This window comes from Chiloscyllium punctatum, chromosome 8 (genome assembly GCF_047496795.1).
Source record: "Chiloscyllium punctatum isolate Juve2018m chromosome 8, sChiPun1.3, whole genome shotgun sequence".
NCBI lineage: Eukaryota > Metazoa > Chordata > Chondrichthyes > Orectolobiformes > Hemiscylliidae > Chiloscyllium > Chiloscyllium punctatum.
In genome coordinates this window covers 28,495,108-28,508,233 of record NC_092746.1, presented here as the reverse complement: position 1 = coordinate 28,508,233, position 13,126 = coordinate 28,495,108, and positions in this window count along the sequence as shown.

The window sequence follows — 13,126 nt, the reverse complement described above, 5'->3', positions numbered from 1 at the left end:
CTTCACTCCCACAACACCAATATTGTCCCTCTGGTCTTCACTTTCCACCCCACCAGCAAACACATCTAAAGGATCATGAGCTGTCATTTCTGCCACCTCCAGCCAAATGCCACCAGTAGACAAATATTACCTTCCCTCCCTTGTCAGCACTTAGTCGTAAAGATATACAGCACGGAAACAGACATTTTGGTCCAACTCATCCATCCTGACCAGACATCCTAAATTAATCTAATCCCATTTGCCAATATTTGGCCCATATTCATTTAAACCCTTATTCACATACCTATCCAGATGCCTTTTAAATGTTATTGTACCAGCCTGTACCACTTCCTCTGACTGTTCATTCCATACATGCACCACCCTCTGTGTGAAAACGTTGCCCCTTTTACATCCTCCCCCCCCCCCCCCCCCCCACCCCCCCTCTCCCCACCCCACCACCTTAAACCTGTGCCCTCTAGCTTTGGACTCCATTACCCTGACTATTCACGATTCACTCATGATTCTATAAATCTCTATAAGGTCACTCCTCAGCCTCCGATGCTCAAGGAGAATGGTCCTAGGCTATTAAGCCTCTTCCTATAGCTCAAACCCTCCAAGCTGGCAACATTCTTGTAAATATTTTCTTAATCCCTTCGAATTTCACAATATATTTTTGCTTGATTAAAGTTATGTGGCACAAATTCAAAATAGTCCGAGATCTGTGCTTCTGACCAACAAAGGCAAAGATACCAACACCTTCCTCACCGCCCTATCTACCTGTGACTCCACTTTCAAAAAACTATGCACCTGCACCCCTAGGTCCCTTTGTTTGGTAATACTTTCCAGGACCTTACTATTAAGTGTATAAGTCCTGCCCTTATTTGCTCTCCCAAAATGTAGCATGTCACATTTATCTGGATTAAACTCTGCCACTCAGTCCATTGGCCCATCTGATAAAGGTCCCACTGTACTCTGACATACCCTGGTCCACTCCTCCACTCCCAACACCACCCCACGCCCCTTTCCAATGTAGTGGCAAAGGTGTAACATTTACCCCCTCCATCCTCACTATCCTAGGCTCCAGGCATACCTTCCAGGTGAAGCAGTGATTTACGTACCTCACTCAATCTAGTCTACTGTATTTGCTGCTCACAATGTGGTCTCCTTTCATTGGGGAGACCAAGTGCAAACTGCGCAGCTGCTTTGCAGAACACGTATGTTCTGTCTGCAATAATGATCCTGAGTTTCCAATTGCTTGCCACTTCAACACATCACTTTGTTTCCTGAAGAAACATTTTCGTGTCGGGCCTGCTGCAGTATTCCAGTGAGGCTCAGTACAAGCTGCGAGAACAGCATCTTATTTTCCACTCAGGGAATCTGGAACCTTCAGGACATAATCTTGAGTCAACAGCTTTAGCACATGAACACCTTCTTTTATGTCCTTTACCCACCCACACTCCCAGGCACATTCATGCCATAAGCACAGCATACCAGTTTTACATTACTAATGAGCCCTTGCATATGGTATCATCCATCCCTTTGTCTGTCTACCTGACATTGTCTCTCTCGGGTTCCATCTCCATCCATCCGCTCACTCTTATCCTCACCCACTCCCTGACTTCAGTATCTATACCATCTTTTCCTAGCTATCAGTTCTTAAGAAGGGTCATTGAACATAAAACATTAACTCTGCTTTCTCTCCATCAATTTCTGCCTTTGCAAATAAAGCTTGAAGGTTTCCATATGAAAATCCAAGCTTGATAAAAGTGAATGAGACTGTTGTTCACAATTAATGTTTTTTTTTTATTAAGTTACACATCTGTAAGATACATTTTTCTTTTGTCTTACAGCCACTTTCAACAATAAACCATCTCTACTATTGTTTTACAACTTAATGAAAATCACATGGAAGAATAAAATTGATTGTTAAAAAATTTAACCTATGCTTCTAATCAAATTTTTCAGAGAAGTTATTACACACCTCTGAAGCAGGTGGGAACTTGAACTTGGGCCCCTCAGCCCAGGGGTAAGAATACTACTACCAGTGCACTGCAAGATGGCCCACAAAATTGAAGTCTCTTGATTATTTATTTAATGAGCTACCACAGTTCTAGTTAGAATAGAATGCTGGAATCATTCAGCACGTTAGGCAGCATTTGTGTAGAGTTAAACAGAATTATTGGGTTAGATTTAATGCAGGTGCAAGGATGCACCACAAAGAACCCAGAAGGAAAGCTTTGCACCTTTTAAATCTATTTTACATCGATAATGCACTGCAGGCAAATCAAATTGGCTAATAATGTAACTATTGTCCTCACTCAGGAGGGCATCCTGCCCTCGGGAGGTGTCAGCCAACCAGACGTCAGGTGTACAGCTGATTTTAGCCCCCATCCACTTGGTGTATTATATGGATAAGTTTCTGAGATACATCTATATCATAATCAAAACTGTCAGTTTATATCTCTCATATCTCCCATCTGACTGTCCCAGTATATCTGCTGCTAATACCATAAAACCTTAAAACATAGGTGCAGAAGTAGGCTATTAAAGCAATCAAGTTTCTTCCCCTACTCAATGAGATCATAGCTTATCTGACAATCCTCAACCCCATTTTCATGCTGTTTCACCAAAACCTTTGATTAAAAATCCATCCATCTCAGCGTTTAATATACTTAATGGACCAGCCTCTACAGCTTTGTTTGATAAAAAAAATTCCACAGATTCACTACTCTCAAAGAAGGTACCCTCTCTATATTAATTAGTGAAACCTTTTTATTCTGAAATTATGACCTGTAGTTCTAGACTCTCCATCAAAGGGTAACAGCATTTCTGCATCTACCCTGTCAATTCCCTGATAATCTTGTATATTTCAATAGGGTTGTCTCAATTTTCTAAACTCAATGAGTACAGGCCCAATCTACTCAGTCGCTTCTAACCTATACCATTAGATTTAACCATTTTAACATCCTATTGACCAGCTTCCTTTATTCTGTGCTTTATAAACTGAGATAAACTAAAACACTGCAGACCATATCCTAAAACATGTTGAAGCCTGTTCACTTGTCAACCTTGTGTTCGCTGAACTACAACAATCCCTGGTTAAACAACTTCAAAACACTCATCCTTGTTTTCAAATCCCTCCATGGCCTCACCCCTTCATATTTCTACAATCTTTGCCAGCTCTACAACCCTCCAACACCTTTGTACTCCTTAAATTTCAGCATCCTTATTTTTATCACTTTATGATTGATAGTTGTGCCTTCAACTGCCAAGGCCCAAAAAGACAATTCCCTACCTCAACTTCTTGCCTCTTCATCTTGCTTTGCTCCTTTAAAGCAGTCTTTGCTACCCACTACTTTGATTAAGCTTTTGTTCATCCAACCTTTTATTTCCTTCTGTGGCTTGGTGTTAAGAATTGGTTTTATAACTTCCATGAAGCTGTTTGGGATGTTTCTTTACACTTGAAGCCTCGCTGTTACGCACATAAAAGCCTTGAATCTTGGTACCTGATTTCTCTAAACCATAAGACATAGGAGCAGAAATTATGCCATTCGGCCCATCAAGTCTGCTCTGCCATTAAATCATTGCTGATAGATTACTCAATATCATTTTTCCACCTGTAAACTCTGATTCCCCTTGGCAATCAAGAACTTATCTATCTCTACCTGGCCTCCACAGCCTTCTATGGCAATGAATCCACAGATTCACCACTCCCTGGCTGAAGAAATTTCTCCTTATCTCTGTTATAAAGGGTCTTCTATTTACTCTCAGGCTGTGTCCTCTGGTTCTCGTCTCTCCTGCCAACGGAAACATATTCTCAATGTCCACTCTCTTGAGGCCGTTCAGCATTCTGTAAGCTTCAATCATATCCCTCTCATCCTTCTAAACTCAAACATATGTCAATAGCCACAATCTCCCAACTAATTTAAGATACATTTCTACAATTAATATTTTTGACTGGATTGCTAAAACAAAATACAAATTGAATGCCATCTTCTGTCACAACAATTTTTATGGTAATTTTCAATGATGGGATCATATTCAACTTTCCTTGCTGGTCAATAAGGCTCAAGAAGCTTTAGGAAATACAGAGATTATGGAACAAATACAGCAAAAGTCCACTCTCTGGTGCTTTTCTTAACCAAGAAAATGAGATCAACACTCAAGTTGCTGTCCAACCCTTAACTCCCACAAATTAGTGCAAAGCAGAGGCTTTCAGGCCAAAGGTTCACAACAGTTTGAAGAGGAAGTCTCACCAGTCATTAGCTATAGGGAGTCTGGAGTGAGAAAAATAATTTTGCCCAGGGATGCTGGATAATGATCAATTACTAGGAACTCTGCACACTTGAGCTTGGGGATATTGACCTCCAGCTGACACCATATAGTTGAGTGGAGTGCATAGGTTGAACCTTAGGGACCCTAAATCTGCAGAATTTTCTCAGAGAAAAGCTGGACAACTGAGGTTTTTAATTTAAGCATTGCATTAAGTTTTTGTTTAAAATCTTGTTAATCCCAAGTAAAATGCATAGGTTTTGAAAAAGGTTGAAATCTGCAAATAAAATTTTATGGCAATACTGAATGAAGGTGAAAAAAAAGTTATTAAGTTATAGTGTGTTGTTAAATAGATGCCCCTTTCTCATCTTTTCACTGTTCATGCTTCAGCATCACATCTTACAAAACAAGATTCAACTTGTCAGGGCAGACATCTATCAGAAGCAAAACAAATCTATTTCCTTTCTGGCCTTATCTTTCCAAGCTCAGAATGACAATCGTGGCCTTCTTAAAATGCTTAAAGGATATGTGAGAAACAAAACTCACATATTAATAAATTACATTCAGAGTCAAATTGTGAAGCAGCGACTTTTATTGATACGAACTTGCAAGAACGGGTGCCTAATGAGTAAGCATCCCAATCTAAGAGTTACATTCTGATTTATACTGTTCAGCTGTATCTCTTGGTCCTCCCCTTTCACCCCACTGGTTACTTTTGCTGTAGCACGTAGCCTCTCACAAGCTCTAGCTTCACTCCACCTTTGTCTAACTTCTCTCTGCCTCTGTTTACTTCTCCCATTACTCTAAGCCTGTCGCCCCTTACTCTTATTTATCTCATTCCTTATATGTAACTATCCTGGCATAGTTTGCTGTCTTCGTACAATCATCCTGCCAAACTAAATTCCATCCGTTGGCCACATCCCTCCTGAGACTGGCACACTATTCTCCTGTTACTGGTACATCTCGCTACATGGTTGCTCTGCCCTATTAGTCATAGATAATTCTACCTGTTTTCGCTTCTCACTGTTTAGTATTGGCATGCGCAGCCTAATTTTATAATGTAAGCTTTTGCAGAAGCAACACCTGTTCCCTTATTCTGCACAATTTTAACCCTATATCTTACAATCCCTCCCTTTTCTTCTTGGCTACTAAGTGTTGTCTTCTGCATTTGTCTCATACGTTGCCTTCCAGTTTGCTAGCATCATCCCTGAGATTTCATTTATTGTGGCTAATTCCTTAAGGTCACCCATCCTCTCAGTGTTCAAGAGGTTGAGTTCCCCTGCCTGATTACCATTTAGAGACATTTGTTTTACCAAGGCCGTCTCAATTAGTCACTGGGTTAACCCCTGTACACAAGGTATGATACAACAGCCAATTGCTGTCAGTACCCCTGCTACCACTATCAGGGAGGTAGGGATGGAGACTACCTCACCTTTCCTCTTCCCAAACCATGATTCCAGCCATCCCGTGAGTGATGTGTCCACTCCTGAATTTTCAGCCAATTCTTCCACCAAGATGGTCAATCCTCGCAAGGCACAAGAGATTGACCCATCAGGTGCTGTATTATTTGGAGTAAAGGTACAACAGCTACCTCCTAACATCACACATACACCCCCTTTTCCGGCTAGGATCATATCTAAGGCCAGTCTGTTTTCCCAGGCCATTCTGCTGGTTGCATCAAGTTACTTGGAAATACTGTTTGTAATTTTTATTAATGACTTAGATGAGGGAGTCGAAGGGTGGGTCAGTAAATTTGCAGATGATACGAAGATAGGTGGAGTTGTGGACAGTGAGGAGGGCATTTGTCATTTGCAAAGGGACTTAGATATGATGCAGAGCTGGGCTGAGGAGTGGCAGATGGAGTTCACCCCTGCCAAGTGTGAGGTTGTCCATTTTGGAAGAACAAATAAGAATGCGGAATACAGGGTTAATGGTAGGGTTCTTAGTTAGGTGGAGGAACAGAGGGATCTTGGGGTCTACGTACATAGATCTTTGAAAGTTGCCACTCAGGTGGATAGAGTTTGTAAGAAGGCCTATGGAGTATTATCGTTCATTAGCAGAGGGATTGAATTCAAGAGTCGTGAAGTGATGTTGCAGCTGTACAGGACTTTGGTTAGGCCACAGTTGGAGTACTGTGTGCAGTTCTGGTCGCCTCACTTTAGGAAAGATGTGGAAGCTTTGGAGAGGGTGCAGAGAAGATTTACCAGGATGTTGCCTGGAATGGAGAATAGGTCGTACGAGGATAGGTTGAGAGTTCTCGGCCTTTTCTCGTTGGAACGGCGAAGGATGAGGGGTGACTTGACAGAGGTTTATAAGATGATCAGAGGAATAGATAGACAGTCAGAAACTTTTTCCCCGGGTACAACAGAGTGTTACAAGGGGACATAAATTTAAGGTGAAGGGTGGAAGGTATAGGGGAGATGTCAGGGGTGGGTTCTTTACCCAGAGAGTGGTGGGGGCATGGAATGCGCTGCCCGTGGGAGTGGTAGAGTCAGAATCATTGGCGACCTTTAAGCGACATTTGGATAGGTACATGGATGGGTGCTTAATCTAGGTTAGAAGTTCGGCACAACATCGTGGGCCGAAGGGCCTGTTCTGTGCTGTATTGTTCTATGTTCTATGTTCTATGTACCCTTGACTGCATCTCTAGTGTAATTGATGAATCTTTGCTGGTTGTAAAAAGAAGTTTATCCAATCCACATTCTTGTTGACCGTTACCCACCAAAATAGGGCTGACTCAAAACCTGCTACAATCTGGTTGCAGGCCTTGAACTCATCAGGGACCCCTCTAGGAACTCCTATAGAGTTGAGATAAATCCTATCATCAAAGAAAGTATCTAATACCGACCTTTTACTCCTCTCATTCTTTGTTACTACCACCTTCTCCTTCTCAAATGCCAAGGTGAATGGAATTGCTAATTGCACATATCCCTCTCCAGTCAGGAGGTAGGGTAGAGGTCTCAATATTCTCCCTCCACAGTACCACCAGAGATCCACCCGGGGAACCTGGAGTGCTGAGTAGTTCCCTCCTTTGTCTGTTTCAGTGTCATTCTGAGTTTTTATACATAACCTCAGCTCCCCCAAGTCTCTAGACCGATTTGTACCCTGTCGGTTTATACATGATATGTGATTCCCGACCGTGGTCAAAAATGGAGGGGGAGCTTTCAAATCTGTCTTCTCCAAGGGAGGAACATTAGAGATAGGGATATAGAATTCCTATCATTCCATGCACTTATCCTGATACAGGGCTATCATACATTCCATGCCCTTCTTGTTTCGGTTCCACCCGAGCAGAAAGGGGACTATGTGGGCAACTGATCTACTGGAGGCACATGCATAGCAATTGCTTTTATTCAGAGTTTTAACAGAGTACTTTACCCATTCAACCCAGGCATTTGCGTCCCCATCTCCAGTTTCTATTTCAATGGTCTGCTTCAAGTCCTTCACCTCTATAATTTTTACCACCTTTGGGTCATTGGGAGGGGCAAAATGTTGTATCTTAGTATCAAGTTGATTGGCTCGTTTTCCATTTCCTACGACTATTCAGAAACAGCAGCCCGAAAAACACTTCCCAGTGGCTTCCATTACTATCTTTAAATCGTTACTAAGAAGTCGAGACCCATTTTTACAGGGAAAAGAGTCTTTAGAGGAGGTATTTTTGATGGTGATATATATCGGGCGGCACTTTTTGTCAGGACAGTCTAAGGTTGGGCGAAAGGGGGCTCTATGGATAGTGATGCCAGGTGGTGGTTTTTGCGAACCATACCTTGTGTCCAGTAGGGTCTTAAGAAGGATTTTGGAGGAAATATACTCCCTCTGATACTTTACATTTGTGCATTTTACTAGGCTGCAAGCATCGACCTCTATTACTTGCGGATATTCAGACTCAGGGACCTTTAATAACAAATATGGAGATGACAGCATTGTTTGACAAAATCCCAATATTAAGAAGGCTAATATGGTAACCCAAAGCGTCCCCAGCATCCTACAATATTATTGAAGGACCAAGAGATTTAACATGCAATACAGTATATAGATATCCTGCGTCCGCATAAAATTCAGATACTTAAAGTCTTTTGAGTCTGAGTTTCAGTGGTTCTTCCGTCGATTCGGCTGTCCAGACTTCTTTCTTAACTGGGGATTCCACCGGTCCTTTAATCCTGGTGTAGTGAGTCCAGCTTTTCTCTGCCGTGCATATCACCGTTTCAGCAGTCAAAAGAGCCTGGTACGGTCTCTCCCAATCCGGTTGCAATTTAGTTTCTGTCCATTACTTAATTAGGACCCAATCTCCCGGCCGGATGGGATGAACGGTGAATTCAAGGAGCAGAGTCTGTGCCAGTAATCCTTGTTTCCAAAGAAAAGAGGAGGACAAGCCCAGTATATACTTCTTTAAGAACAGATCTTTAGTCTCCAGGGTTGGCAGTTCCCCTTTCGTTCCCAGATAGGGCAGGTCAAACAATATCCTATAAGGGGACAGCTCCGTATCCTTGGGGCCGTTCACACTCGCAAAAGGGCTTTGGTAAACACTTAGTCCAAGGGAATCTGGTTTCTACTACTAATTTAGATAACTGCTTCTTGAGTGTCTGGTTCATTCCCCCAACCTTTCCTGATGAAGGTGGGTGCCAAGGGTGTGAAACTCCCAGGAGATACCTAACCCTTCATTTATGTGGACTATTGCTGTTTCCTTTGGCAACAAAAGGGATTCCAATACTTGCTTTACCAATTCCTCATGAGCCAGTTCTTTACCCTTACTGTTTATCAGCCCCCTCTCCTGCCATATCTTCCTAAATGTGTGTGCCACCCTGAAGGCATTCTTAGAATCTGTGTATACAGTTCCTTCTTTGCCTTCCAAGGTCTTAAGGGCCCTTCCTAGTGCATAAGGTTCGCAAGTCTATGCTGACCAATCATTGGGTAGTCAACGAGCTTCAATAACACTCCCCTCTATTCCATCCACTACTGCATATCCATTGTGTCCTTTACCTTCAATCACTCTGGAGGACCCATTAATGAACAGTCTGGCCCATGCATGTAGAGGGATATCTCTAAGGTCCATTCTTACTTTAGTCTGATATTTTATAATGTCAAGGCAGTCATGTTCTGGGTCTGAGGGAGCTTCATCCTCCCCTTTCCAGAGAAAAGTAGCTGGATTCAGACAAATGTCTGTGATCAATGTAAGGTCATCCCTCTCTATTAGAATTGCTTCGTAGTTTAGAATTCTAGAATCCGTAAGCCACCGCCCTGCTTTCTGATTTAGTATGGTCCATACCTGATGTGGGATGCTGACTATTAAGGCTCCCCCAAAAGTAAGTTTCGAACTTTCTTCTGCCAATAAGGCTGTTGCTGCCACTGCCTGCACACACTCTGGCCAGTAATGTAGCTTTCCATTCTTTAATTAACAATGAATTAATGCTGGAGGAGGAAGTGAGGACTGAAGATGCTGGAGATCAGAGCTGAAAATGTGTTGCTAGAAAAGCGCAGCAGGTCAGGCAGCATCCAAGGAACAGGAGAATCGATGTTTCGGGCATAAGCCTGAAGAAGGGCTTATGCCCGAAACGTCGATTCTCCTGTTCCTTGGATGCTGCAATGAATTAATGCTGTCATGTTTTAAATTAGCTATGAATCAATATGACAGGTCACTGAGAGTGTGTGAAGCAATCCTGCCAATTAATATTGAGTCAGGCTAATACAATTGATTTATTATAAATATTAATTATTAATTATATATTATATAAATAAAATAATCATTATCTGTAATTCAGGGTGGAAATGCAACAAGTGACATTTTAGAAACTGTAATTGCGTAGTTCTGTTTGTTTACCAGTCACTTGTGACTTCTCATTCTGTTTCTGTAATTGTTTTGCTCAAGCACATTCATTTTTAAAAACCTCAACAGATTCCATAGGACCATTTGCAGTTAATTCAATCCCCAATTTGGTGGCAGTATCTTGCCATGAGCGCAAAACTGATTCTTCGTGCCTCTCATCACAAAACTGTCGCCATAATCCAACTAACTCTTTCGTTCCTGCTTCCATGTTACGTTGCCAGATCAATTGCTGAGCCGATTTGACCAATTGAACAGCTTTAGGGCCACCTAATGGCCATTCTTCATCACCCAATGTTTTGTTTAAACCTTGATTTTTTAAAAGAAATATTACAATATTTCTTGCTCCCTATAGCTTCAAATATCAATTTATCAATTTATGCTTGTCTAACCTTAAAGTCTGTTTCTAACTATACATTTTGGAATCTTACTTTTAAATATATATTTATATATTATAAATTCATTTATTCAGTATTTAATAATTAAAATGTAAAATGCATACAGTTCCCAACTTTGAAATCCACTATTATTATCCGGTTTTAGTCCCTTAATTTAAATCCAAAATTAGTTTTCTTAAGTAGTCCTGACCAGTCATTGCTCAATTACAATGCTATAGGTCGTGAAATAAAAGGATTTATCTATTCAAGTTAATAAAACAACTTCTAATGCATGATTAATGGCCGAATCCAAGGTCACAGATATTAACCATAGGATTGATTTATTACAATCTAATGTTGAACTGAAACTTCAACTGTCATTAAGGGAGGGAACTTTCTCAATAAAGCTATGGCTTAAAATTAAGTGAAAACAAATGAGCCTGAAACACAAAAAAAATTATCATTTTGTTTTCCTCCGTATTAAGCTGATATGAAATCACTTTTATGTAAGGATAAAAGAGATGAGTTAGAAACTGATAGTAAGGCAGTCATGACCTGTAAAAAGAACAGGAATTAACATTTTATTTCATAATCACTGTAAAATCCTTAACCTTAAAAGAAATCATGTTAAATTTCCATAATAGAAATCAGATTCAAAACAGTCCCGGATCTCAAGCTCCACGGAACAAAGTACAAACATTCAATCACCAACAAACAAATGTGCATTCAAACCAAATCACAAAGGGTTAAACTTTCTATTAGCTATACAGCTCTTTTCTCTCTCTCTCACACACACATACACACACAGTATCTCACAGACACTTTTTGAGTTTCCCGCAACAACAACTCTAGAGGCTTCTCGCTCCACCCCTCTATCTTTTGAATTTTTTACTGGATATAACACTCTACTTGTTGGGGTCTCCACCTCTGTCCTTGTCCCTGTCGATTGGACCCTACGAAAAGTCCTCCTCGTCCTATACCCCTTCCTCTTTGTTCTACATGCTGCCACCCTCCATTCCAGTTGCTAGTCACCTGTTCGATTCTTTTCTTGACTACTTTGTCAACCATGGTTACCATCATTTTGCCTTGTTTTTGCTTCTCATCCTCTCTCTTTGCAAACACTTTCTGTGCCTTTCTTAAAAATTCATCAAGTGATTCCTCACTCCACCCATCTATTTTCTGAATCTTTTTTGGATGTCTGGCCAAGATTTAGTTACGAAGTGTACCCTCAGTAGCCCTTCAGCTACTAGTCCTTCCGACACAAAACATAATCTGATCCCTCCTGACTGAGAGGCTGTTTTCTGTTGACATAAAAATTCAAATATTTACAAACACAGTCTTTGTCCAACCGCACTTTGGCCAGAAGACGGCAGGACGAAGAATAGATTCCTTAGTCCGTACAAAGCAACAATATTTAATAATCTTTTTCCTATCTTTTTCCCTTGTACAAGTATCATTTTTCCAATTCCACAACATCCTGCCCAAAGGACTTTCTGGAGGTATGTTGTCAGGGACCCCGCCTCCATTTCCATTTGTTTTCCCCGGAGGCCCATATTGAGTTCCTTCGTTAGACACATATTAATTACTAGAACTTAATCCCAGCCACCAAGGCAGTACTTAAAAATCTCTTTTCCTACCTTGGTCCATGCACGGAGTTGCCTGGCGCCCTGTGCCTACTTATCTTTCGCCTGGTTCAGATAGACCCTCATCAGATCTCAATCAGTCAACCAGAAGGGGGAACAAACCACCGAGGAACACAGGACTGTTCTAAAAGGAACGGGATGCGCCTTCCCAGCCGTTAACGGTGCCCACCCCACTGGTGATGATGGATATCCCGGACGAGCCCTCACATTGTGTAGGGCGGCACGGTGGCTAGCACTGCTGCCTCACAGCGCCAGAGACCCTGGTTCAATTCCCGCCTCAGGCAACTGTCTGTGTGGAGTTTGCACATTCTCCCCTTGTCTGTGTAGGTTTCCTCCCACAGTTCAAAAATGTGCAAGTTAGGAGAATTGGCCATGCTAAATTGCCTGTAGTGTTAGGTGAAGGGGTAAATGTAGGGGAATGGGTCTGGGTGGGTTGCTCTTCGGAGGGTTGGTGTGGACTTGTTGGGCCAAAAGGCCTGCTTCCACAGTGTAAGTAATCTAATCAAAACAAAACTCACATATTAATAAATTACAGTCTGAGTCAAATTGCGAAGCAGTGAATTTTATTGATACGAACTTCCAAGAACGGGTGCCTAACGAGTAAGCATCCCAATCGAAGAGTTACATTCTGATTTATGCTGTTCAGCTTTATCTCTTGGTCCTCCCCTTCCACCCCATTGGTTACTTTTGCTGTAGCACGTAGCCTCTCACAAACTCTAGCATCACTCTCTCTCTGCCTCTGTTTACTTCTCCCATTACTCTAAGCCTGTCACCCCTTACTCTTATTTATCTCATTCCTTATATGTGACTATTCTGACATAGTTTGCTGTCTTCGTGCAATCATCCTGCCAAATTAAATTCCATCCGTTGGCCACATCCCTCCTGCGACTGGCACACTATTCTCCTGTTACTCTGTTACTGGTACATCCCGCTACATGGTCGCGCTGCCCTATTAGTCATAGATAATTCTGTCTATTTTCGCTTCTTCTGTTTTCCTATGCCTGGTACATCCTGCTATACAGTTGCTCTGCCCT